General features: G+C 41.5%; 1 protein-coding gene across 3 annotated transcripts in view; it reads left to right on the top strand.

Moving 5' to 3' along the window:
* Positions 1-12,031, top strand: part of rras2 (RAS related 2) — a 103,612-nt gene that overhangs the window by 54,443 nt on the left and 37,138 nt on the right. The window contains exon 1 of one of the 3 annotated variants that reach the window (XM_078549244.1): positions 9,912-9,930. The exons of the other annotated variants lie outside the window; for them this stretch is intronic. The gene's annotated coding sequence lies outside the window, so the exon portion shown is untranslated. Of the gene's footprint in view, positions 1-9,911; positions 9,931-12,031 lie in introns of those variants that run through there. 3 annotated transcript variants of the gene reach the window in all.

Here is a 12,031-nt window from a genome sequence, read left to right as displayed (position 1 = left end):
CAATGGTAATCCCCAGGGTGGTATTAGTATGGGATTCAGTGATGCCATTGAATGTCAAGGGGAGATGGTTGGATTCTCTCTTGTTGGATGGTGTTGATGGTACCTCTCCTGTGATGGTAAAGTTCAGTGAGAGAGGAAAGTGGCAAGATAGTTTTCAAAACCCTGTGGGACTTCCAGACCTCCTGACTGGCATCCTGCCCACAATGGTGGGACCAATTTATCTTTATTCCTGAGTCCAGGTGAACAGGAAGGTGCCAACCATTCCTCCACTCCTACCCCATTTCCTGTCATATGTAAACTTAGACATGGTGTCCCTTTTTAAATTCAGATCTTTCGGAGATGCCACGCTGTTTATAATCTCAACTTGAAGGTTGATCATTGAAGAAAAATACTGATTATATAAAGTCATTTGCTCAAGTTTTTTTTAAAAGAATTGACTATTTTGGCAAGCAACATGCATTGATTGGATGTTGCTGAAGAGAGAACTCCTAATTGAGAGTGACAGCATTGTGTATTATTTAACATTTTAAAAAATGCTTTTCCATTCACATGAGCTTCAAAATAAAATTTAAACTATCCCTTTATCAATTTGTTTTTGTACATTTGTGATATTTATGAATAAAATGTAGTTGTGTAGCATCTTTCATCCTTTGTTACGCACGTGGTTTTGATTTAATTAAAGAATCTATAGAGCTTTTTAAAAAATTTCTGATAAAAAGGCAAAAGCATTTGGGGAGATTGTAGAGGGGAAAAATTACAGCAGTGACTCATAAAACGAAGTCACCATCAATTACCTATTGGAATCATTATTTTCTCGTCGGTCTGGACTGTTTCCTCCATTTTCTTGGTGCTGTCGACACATTGCAGAAATTATGCCAGTGTTATGCTGCAAGGATGTGGTTAGTATAGCTATGTGTCTTTGTCCTACAGGCTTGTAAGATAGCAACTTACCTTGGAGCTACAGCACAATAACAACTCTAAATTCATTTTACCGCCACGATATAGAAATTCGGGACTTGTTGGCTTTGCGGAAACAGTTTGGCAGTTGTGGGGAGGAGTGGAAAATTCATTCCACACCTTGTGATGGCTCATATTAACATCTGATTTTGCCCATTTAAATTATGAAGTGTTTAAAATTTCCTTATTGATCTAGGGTGACATTGCATATTTGTGTTCTGTTGTGCTTTGTGACAAATGGCAAGTCAGAGGTTGATAATACCTAATCCTGTCCCAATGACAGCAAGATAAGGATTCTGAGAACAAGTGCTTTCCTGGAGGGTGGGGATGAGATTCATCAACTTGTAGCAGCTGAATTGGTAGCTATACCAGCAAAGATCTGAAAAATCTGGTACTACTGCTTTTTCCGTGGCATGAGAACCCAAAAAATAGTTTGTAAAAGCTGTTTTTTGAAGTGTAAAAAAAAAGTACTGTAGGTTGAAAGTTAATATTTTTAATCACTACTACTGACCAATTTTGATATATTGAATATCGTCTTTGTGTGTGCAATAAGCCAACTGTCCACCAGTTGTTGTAGCAGTAGCCTCAAAGGCCAGCTTTGTAATTCCTCCCTGCCAGTTGGTTTAATCATGGTGGCTAAGGATATGTTACATGATAATTATTGTTCTAGAATTATTCGAAATGCCCAGGTTTGAATGCCAGGTTCAACTGAACTTTAGACTTCCCGTATTCTATAGCTGAAGCTCAATGACCTCAGCTGGATGATTTGTATCTCATGGCAAAGTGACCAAGATTTGAAGCAGGATTTTCTGATCTTTTTATATCAGTGCTAAAACAGAGTGCAATTTTCCCACTAATATGGGGGAACTTACCTCCGTCATTAATTAAGATAGGACCAAACTGCAGAGTCAGTTTGCACCAACCCAAGAGGTATCTGTGTGGAGTATCCAGCTGCTGTGTGAGCTGCAAACATTGGTGGTTGAAAATAAGCCTCTCAAAAACAAATTGGAACAGACACTGAAAACCCAGCACTGTTATCTGCTGGCTGTGAGAGCTGTAAGTGTCAGTAGTTGAAAGTAAGCCCTCAAATGTTACACATGTAAAAGTTGACCCCTTAACTTTTTGCCTAAAAAAAAGTATCAAAAATTCGACTTTTACACATATATATATATATACAATAAACAGCATTTAGATTTGTCTGTGTGCTCAGAACCAGAATGCATTCGTGAATTCATGTTCCAATGGTAGATATTGTTACAATTGTGTTTAACATCAACATTTCAAGAGAAATCCAAACACCCAGTAATTAACTGACTGAACAACGCCAAAGATTTCACATTTTTTTTTGACCAAAACCTTATTGTATCAGAAAAAATTAGGCAAGCAACAATAACACTTTAGTTTACAAAGTCTTATGCTGCAAACTCAGTTCTACTCTTCACCCCCCCCCCCCCGCCCCACACACACACACACACACACACATACACACACACACAAAAGAGTTCCCTTTATATGTTACAGTAATCTTGAAGGTTCATTCACTTCTGAGACCAATCCAAAAGTATGCCACAACCCTCCGGAATTTACTTTAATTTCTCCTCAGTATTCCAGCTTTCTCCAAGGTACGAGATTTATGGGGATCCTTCCATTAGGTTTTGGCTAAGCGATTGTCCAGCTTTTCATTAAAGATCCTCACAACTGTGGACTTCCCAGCTTCTTGTCCTGGCTGCCGGTAGATATCCAACTGCCTTCTCACAGAAAAACTCCATTGACTGACTATTTTCTGCCACAAGGCTCTATGAGGACCACTGTAAATTTCTTCCTGTAGCTTCAGAATAGGCAACCCTCCCAGCTTTACTCCCCTCATGAATTCCAAACTGAGTTCAAGCCCCCATCCACATTTCGTGCAATAAAGAATCAAGTTAATATTTTCTCTGCTTAAGGTGCAGGCTGCACTTGACTCGGTGAGATGCAGCCTACAGAAGACCAAACCTGCAATTGCCTTCTGTGAGGAAAAACCCGGCTAATTAAACAAAAGAAACTTCTAACCCCTACAGCCCATGACAATGTGGCATGCTTTGGGATGGTTCAAAGAGAAATGCAGATGAGCAATTTTTTACTTTTAAAATCAAGTGCCTTGATATTGCGACCCATATGAGTAATGGGTATAATGGCTATCTCTAGCGGATATAATTGCCCTCTCTAGGCTTGTTGGGCCCCACCAGTTACTTTTAGCTTTCATTTGGCAGCTACAATTTAAATCTTTAGTTGAGACAAGGATAGACCTGGTTCCATTATAAGCTTAGATAGAAAGCCCTCTATTGTTTATTGCTTTCACACCTCTACTTCTAACCTTGTAAGGTAAAAGGTTATCTTTTAACTAATTAACTCCAAGCTTGTTTGAATTGTGTTCCACGTGCCTTGCGATAGTTAGAAATAATTTTTACTCGAGTCCTGTGTAGACTTTATTGTAAAACAAATTTAATGATGTTGAACCACACCTGTAGTTTTCAAACTAAGATTAAAAACTCATACATGTTAAACTTTGATATTGCTGCACTGCATTCATGAGCTGATCTCTCACAAGTTAAGCTTGTGATTTCCCTGCATGCTCCAAGGCATTTCTTCCTTGAGTGATTTGAATTGACTGGATAACTGTTCTGCACCTCTTCTAATTAAGGATTTATTCCTTTTGATCAAAATTCAAGTAGTGTATTTGGGCAAAAAAAATTGGAGTCCTCTTTAAACAATAAGGATTTTGTGTTCGAATCCTGGTTAGGTTTAGATGTTCTTGAATCAAATAGAATCCTGTTTGTTTTATTCCAGACTTGTCCTTGATGGCTTTATATTTTGAGAATTCTAAAACGAGTCTGTACAATTGTAGCCAGAAATGGTATGACAAATACATTGCCTAAATATTTTTAACAGTTTGTTTGTTATGCAGTATAATGGAATGAATTTTGTTTCAATTAACGTGTACATATATTGTGGAGCCTAGGCATTTTTAACCCTCCAATTTTAAGTAGTGTTTTGTGTGTTTTGTTTGTATTTGTTTAACTGTTGCGCTGCACAGGTATTAGAATGACCTGGCTCTGGTACAGGATCGCAACTTTGTATTTTTATTATTTTAGTGTTTGTTATGAAGAGCAGGAATGGGAAATGGAGCTCATGCTGCTGTAACTGAAATTGTTTGCCAAAGTCTGAAATTCACTTCAACAATTACAAAAATAGTTTGCTAATGGATGTATTAAACAAATTGAGCCTTAACATGGATAAACTTTATCTGTTCGCTCCAAGTAATTTTTTATAATCTCTAATTTTATGATTGTCCTCCTGTTTCTTGCATTTACAGAAAATAATGTACTCAGATTTCTTAGTTTTATATATTGCAACGTTAAGTTAAGCATCTGGTGTAGGTATCCAATTGAGTCAAACCAAAGGTGACATGAAGAAAATCTTTTTTTTATGCAGCAAGTAGCTATGACCTGGAATGCGCTGCCTGGAGGTAAATTCAGGCATGGCTTTTAAAAGGCAACTGGATAAGCATCTGAAGGGAAAAAAAATTTGCAAGGCCACGAGCAAAGGGTGTGGCAGTGGTATGAGTTGCATTGCTCTTGCAGGGAGATGACTGACTCAATGGTCGTCTTCTGTGTTGTAACCATTCAATGTTTCTAGTCTATAAATGACTGAACAGGCATTCCTTCTGTTTCTTTATTTGACGGGCTTGATCTTTCCATACTTTTTTTAAAAAAGGGTGATGGGTATTTATGAATTTTGAATAAACTATAGTACAAAGGTAAGTTTACTCTCATTTTACCATTTTGCAGTGCTTTTGGCACTACCAGTATTGTACAAAACAGTAGCTCTTGCATTGTAGTCACAATTTTCTTCTCATGATCCCCTTATCTCGGGGGAAAATCTTGCATTTATTGACACATGATGAAAGTAGTAATAATTTTTCTGTGATATATTTTCCTCCATGGCATTTTGTATAGGTAGTATTGAAAAAGAGGTAAATGTAAAGAATGGAGGATTCCACAAGCACAAAATTATTAGTAGGCCTCCAACAACTCATCGACGCCAACACCCATCCAGGACTCTCCACCTCTGCCTGTCCCTCTGTCCCCATCCCATCTTCCAATCCCAGCCCCGGCCGTGTATTCACCATACCCCCTGACCTTCCCCTCTCCAACGCTGAACGTTCAGTGCTCAGCAAAGGACTTAGTTTCATACCCTTACGCCCTCATCTCAATGAATTTTGGGCTTGGTACGATGCTGAACTCTTCTTCCGCCGCCTTTGTCTCTGTGCTCACTTCTTTGGGCAGGAGTCCTCTCCCCGTTCAACGGATCCTTTTATCCACCTCCATTATCCTCCCTCCACCTGGACCCCTCCCTCTGGATTCTTACCTTCTCTTGATCTTTTCATTGAGAACTGTCGGCGTGACATTAATCGTCTCAATTTCTCTGCTCCTCTCACCCACTCTAACCTGTCTCTCTCTGAACTTGCTGCACTCCGTTCTCTCAGGTCCAACCCTGACATTGTCATCAAACCCGCTGACAAGGGTGGTGCTGTTGTTGCCTGACGCACTGACCTCTACCTCACAGAGGCTGAGTGTCAACTCGCAGACACTTCCTCCTACCTCCCCCTGGACCATGACCCCACCACTGAACATCAAGCCATTGTTTCCAGGACTGTTACTGACTTCATCTCCTCTGGAGATTTTCCTTCCACAGCTTCCAACCTGATAGTTGCCCAACCTCGGACGGCCCGCTTCTACCTCGTACCCAAAATCCACAAACAGTACTGTCCCGGCAGACCGATCGTGTCAGCCTGTTCCTGCCCCATGGAACTAATTTCTTGCTATCTTGACTCCATTCTCTCTCCCCTTGTCCAGTCCCTTCTCACCTACATCCGTGATTCCTCTGACACCCTACATCATATCAACAATTTCCAGTTCCCTGGCCCCAACCGCCGCCTCTTCACCATGGACGTCCAATCCCTCTACACCTCCATCCCCCACCGGGATCGTCTGATGGCTCTCCGCTTCTTCCTCGAACAGAGGCCCGAACAATCCCCATCCACCACTATTCTCCTCCGTCTGGCTGAACTTGTTCTTACACTGAACAATTTCTCCTTAAACTCCTCTCACTTCCTCCAAATAAAAGGTGTGGCTATGGGTACCCGCATGGGCCCCAGCTATGCCTGTCTCTTTATGGGGTATGTGGAACATTCCTTGTTCCAGTCCTACTCTGGCCCCCTCCCACAACTCTTTCTCCGGTACATCGATGATTACTTCGGTGCCGCTTCATGCTCTCGCCTGGACCTGGAAAAATTTATTAATTTTGCTTCCAATTTCCACCCCTCCATCATTTTCACATGGTCCATCTCTGACACTTCCCTTCCCTTCCCTTCCTTGACCTCTCTGTCTCAATTTCTGGTGATAGACTGTCCACCAATATTCATTACAAGCCTACCGACTCCCACAGCTACCTCGACTACAGCTCCTCACACCCTGCTTCCTGTAAGGACTCCATCCCATTCTCTCAGTTCCTTCATCTCTGTCGCATCTGTTCTGATGATGCCACTTTCAAAAACAGTTCCTCTGACCTGTCTTCCTTCTTCCTTAACCGAGGTTTTCCACCCACGGTGGTTGACAGGGCCCTCAACCGTGTCCGGTCCATCTCCCGCGCATCCGCCCTCACACCTTCTTCTACCTCCCAGAAACATGATAGGGTCCCCCTTGTCCTCACTTATCACCCCACCAGCCTCCGCATTCAAAGGATCATCCTCCGCCATTTCAGCCAACTCTAGCATGATGCCACCACCAAACACATCTTCCCTTCACCCCCCCTGGCGGCATTCCGTAGGGATCGTTCCCTCCAGGACACCCTGGTCCACTCCTCCATCACCCCCTACGCCTCAACCCCCTCCCACAGCACCTTCCCATGCAAACACAGATGGTGCAACACCTTTCCCTTTACTTCCCCTTTCCTCACCGTCCAAGGGCCCAAACACTCCTTTCAAGTGAAGCAGCATTTCACTTGCACTTCCCTCAATTTAGTCTACTGCATTCATTGCTCCCAATGCGGTTTCCTCTATATTGGAGAGACCAAACGCAGACTGGGTGACCGCTTTGCAGAACACCTTCGGTCTGTCCGCAATTACCCAGACCTCCCTGTCGCTTGCCCTTTCAACACTCCACCCTGCTCCCATGCCCACATGTCCGTCCTTGGCCTGCTGCATTGTTCCAGTGAAGCTCAACGCAAACTGGAGGAACAGCACCTCATCTTCCGACTAGGCACTTTACAGCCTTCCGGACTGAATATTGAGTTGAACAATTTTAGATCATGAACTCTCTCCTCCATCCCCACCCCCTTTCCGATTCCGCCCCCCCCCCCCCCCCCCCCGCCTTTCCAATAATTTATATAGTTTTTACTTTTCCCACCTATTTCCATTATTTTTAAAAGTATTTCCATCCATTGTTTTATCTCTATCTTTTAGCCTTTTTCAATTCCTTCACCCCACCCCACCCCCACTAGGGCCATCTGTACCTTGCTTGTCCTGCTTTCTACCCTTAATTAGCACATTCCTTTAGATAATATCACCACCTTCAACACCTGTTTGTCCTTTTGTCTGGGACATCTTTTGGTTATCTCCACCTATCACTGGCCCTCTATCCAGCTCTACTTGTCCCACCCCACCTTAAACCAGCTTATATTTCACCTCTGTTCTATTTTTACTTAGTTCTGTTGAAGGGTCATTCGGACTCGAAACGTTAACTGTGTTCCTCTCCGCAGATGCTGCCTGACCTGCTGAGTTTTTCCAGGTATTTTTGTTTTTGTTTTGGATTTCCAGCATCTGCAGTTTTTTGCTTTTACATTAGTAGGCCTCCTCGCTTTTTGACTAACCTGGATTGCATGTTTGAATGGAGGTAAAACTCCACTATGGGCTTTATTAACTGAATTAAACTTTGCACCTGGCCTTAAATGTTTGAGAAAGATGGTTTGCAAAATAATTAATAGCTCCTTTTGTTTGTATTCCCACTATTTTTGAGTATTAAACGGTACGGACTCTTCAATATCGATTGTTTTATTTCTGCTTTCGGCTGCAATGGCATTCTTGGTATGGAATAATTCCTACTTAGCCAAAAGATTCTTCAAATAAACTAAAACTGGCACACTGCATATAACTATTTGTCAGGAGTCTAAGAACTTGCCCTAAGTTGAAATAAATTGATAACTAGCCCTTGACTTCATGGCCTCTATACAGTTTATGCGTATGTGTAAAGTGTTATGTATGTGTGTTACTTCTTTGTTGGGTTTTCATGATTTAAAACTCTATCCAGTTTTAACCAGCAATGAAATTTGAGATTAGCGCCTTTTCAAAGTGAGAACTCAAGTGATGTTCTCACCAATGTGATGTTTTCCTTTGGGCTTTGCAACTCCTTTTTTGGGAAGTGGTGGGGAAGAGAGAATTTTTGGCTTTTTTTGTCAATATTGCTGATCAGCAGGTCATGTTCTGATTAATTCAAATTTTTTCCAAATCTATTTGCACTAAGTTATTGGTTTTCGAGCAGCAATTGCTGTTTGACAGGTGTTACATGATGGGCTGTTAGGATGATGGGAGTAGCTGAGGGTGTGGCTTCCTTCCTGTGATTCATTTGTTGTGAGCTTTGCTGAGACTGGACTCTGGAGGGAGAAGCCAACCATTATGCTGTTAAGTATAAGCCGTTGCCATGTGTGGCAAATGTACAATTTTGAGACATTCTTTGATTGGGGGAACATTTGTTTAACTAAAATAATTCCCTCTAATAGTTACAAGATTTTAAAAAAATTTGCTCCCTTTCACCATCCATATGTAATGAGAATATTGAAGACTTGAGTAAGCTGTATGAATGAACAGTGCTGTCACTTTATTGTAAGCAGTATGAGTTAAAGGGAGAAATTGAGAGAAATGTATTCCTCTGAATAATGTACATATTAAGTCTGTCCCATACTGAAAATGTAGTTTTTTTGTACAGGATTCAAGATTGCTTTTTTACTTGGCATGTCAGATTTCAGTAATCGCATTTAAGATCCAAACTTCAATTTTGAATTTTTATTGAGGCTTTGGAAAACACCCAAAAGCTGCACACCAAGCATCTGTTTGTATTAAAACAAAGGTTATTACTTTTTCCAAGTTTAATCTATCTTAAATAGACTGCTGTAATTTTAACATTGAGATTTTCGAATGTTTTTATGATTTTATGTATAGCTTATTATACTGATTGGGAGCTTAATGAATGATGTGACTAGTTTTCACAAGTGTGCAGGTCACACAGAGGAAACTTCAGTGATTAAGTAATGCTGCTCATTAATGTTTAACAACATTTACTTGAACCTAGATCTATTCTGCTCCTACTTCTTTTCCTTCCTCCTGAAGCTGCAGGCCCAAGCTTTATTCCATTAAAATTAAATGGGTTAAAGCTCTTAAAGTAGTGGAGAGAGATAAGTGTGTGCCTCAGTGATTTGCAAGTTACTTTCTTTAAAATATTAAGATGTAAATCAAAGAAGAGTTAAATGTTGTTTGGAGGTTCCCCCCCCACAAATTTGAAAACCTTTGCTTCAGGATAAAGTAGTTGATCAGTACCATAGTGCAGTTGTATTTTTAAAAAGTTGGTTAATTTCCTAAAGTTTCCCAAAAATTAGGTTTTGAAATAGCCTTGATTTTGTGTAGGGCAGCTACTAAGCTCTGATCAGTTACTCCTACCTCCAAATGGAAGGGCTGGCTCTGGTCCAGGGCGATCAGGCCTGCATCTTCTTTGAGTTGCTCAGTGAGTTACTTTGCATTTATCTTTTCCAAGGAAGATGCTGCTGCCAAAGTCATAGTGAGAGAGGAGGTAGTTGAGACACTGGATGGTCTAAAAATTGATAAAGAAGAGGTCCTAGACAGGCTGTAAGTCACCAGGACCAGAGGGGACGCACCCGAGGGAAGTAAGGTGAAAAATATGAAGACACTGGCCACAATCTTCCAATCTTCCTTATATAGGGCACGGTGTCAGGACTGCTGAGTTGCAAAGGTTGCACCCTTGTTGAAGGAAGGGTGCAACAATAAGCCCAGCATTGGCAGGCCAGTTAGTTTAACCGAGGTGGTGGAAAGCTTGTAGAAACAATAATTTTGTCCCAAACTACAATCACTTGTTCAAATGTGGACTAATTAGAGCAAACCAACACAAATTTGTTAAAGCCAAATCATGTTTAACTAACTTGTTTAACTTCATCAAAAAAACTGAGAGGGGGTTGATGAGGATAATGCAACATGGTGTGTCTGGACTTACAAAAGGCATTGGATAAGCGTGCCACACAATAGACTTGTCAGCAAAGTTGAAGCCCGTGGAATAAAAGAGAAAGTGGTTAGGGTGGATGTGGATATGAAGTTGGCTAAGTGATAGAAAACAGTAGTGACATCAGTTAAAAACAAAACACTGCGGATGCTGGAAATCCTGAAATAACAACAGAAAATGCTGGAAAAACTCAGCAGGTCTAGCAGCATCTGTGGAAAGAGAAACAGTTAACATTTTGAGTCCATATGACCCTTCTTCGCTCTGAAGAAGGGTCATATGGACTCGAAATGTTAACTCTTGTTTCTCTTCCTCACAGATGCTGCTAGACCTGCTGAGTTTTTCCAGCATTTTCTGTCGTGATAACAGTTTTTTTAGGACTGGAGGAAGGTATACAATGGGAATACCTAGTGGCTGGAAAATCTGAACGTATTGTGAACTGTGAAAAGGATAATGACAGACTTTAAGAGGACATAGGCTGGTGGAATGGGTGATACATGCAGGTGAAATTCAAAGTAAAGAAGTGTGAAGTGATATGTTTTGGGAGCAAGGAAGAGGAAAGGCAATATAAAACAAAAGGAGCTAAGGGAGTGTAGGAACAGACACACTTAGGTGTATATGTGTACAAATCTTTGAAGGTGACAGAGCAGGGTGAGAAAATAATTTAAGAGACATAAGAGAATCTGGGCTTTATAAATAGAGGCATAGAGTACAAAGCCAAGAAGTTATGATAAACCTTTATAAAACTCTGGTTCGACCTCAACTGGAGTATTGTGTCCACTTCTGGGCACCACACTTCAGGAAGGATATGAAGGTGTTAGAGGGTACAAGAAATGTTTGAGATCGGTTCCAAGGATTAGAAGCTTCTGTTGTGTGGATAGTTTGGAGAAGCTGGGACTACTCTCCTTCGAGGAGAGAAGATTGAGAGGAAATATCATAGGGGTGTGGATGGAGAGAAATTGTTCCCATTAGCGGAAGAGTTGAGAACCAGAAGCACTGATTTAGAGTGATTAGCGACATGAAAACTATTATATGCATTGAATGGTTAGGAGCTGGAGTGCATTACATGAAATTGTGCTGCAGACAGATACAACTGGGACTTTCAAAGGGGAATTAAATAAGGCCCCCTCCTGATTTCCCCAGCATCGCAGATGTCAGTCTTCAGCTAGTTTGATTCATTCCACGTGATATTAAGAAATGGTGAAGGTACTGGATACTGCAAAGGCTGTGGGCCCTGACAAATTCCGGTAATGGAACTGAAGACTTGTTTCCCAGAACTTGCTGCACCCCTAGCCAAGCTGTTCCAGTACAGCAACAACACTGGTGCCTACCTGGCAATGTTGAAAATGGTGCAGATATGTCCTGTCCACAAAAAGCAGGACAAATTCAACCTGGCCAATTACTGCCCAAAACGGTCTGCTCTTGATCATCGGCAAAGTGATGGGAAGTGTCATTGACACTGCTATCAAGCAGCACTTAGTCAACAAAAATCTGCTAACTGACGCTCAGTTTGGGTTCCGCCAGGGCTTCTCAGCTCCTGACCTCATTGCTGCCTTGGTCCAAACATGGACAAAAGAGCTGAATCCCAGAGGTGTGTTGTGAGTGACTGCCCTTGACATCAGGGCAGCATTTCACCGAGTGTGGCATCAAGGACCCCTAGCAAAACTGAAGTCAATGGCAATCTCGGAGGGGAAACTCGCCACTGGTTGGTGTCCTATCCAGTACAAAAGGAAGATTGTTGTGGTTGTTGGAGG

This window comes from Cetorhinus maximus, chromosome 9 (assembly GCF_964194155.1).
Source record: "Cetorhinus maximus chromosome 9, sCetMax3.hap1.1, whole genome shotgun sequence".
NCBI classification, from domain to species: Eukaryota; Metazoa; Chordata; class Chondrichthyes; order Lamniformes; family Cetorhinidae; genus Cetorhinus; species Cetorhinus maximus.
Note: the sequence above shows the minus strand (reverse complement) of the source record. Positions and strands in the feature narration are given on the sequence as shown.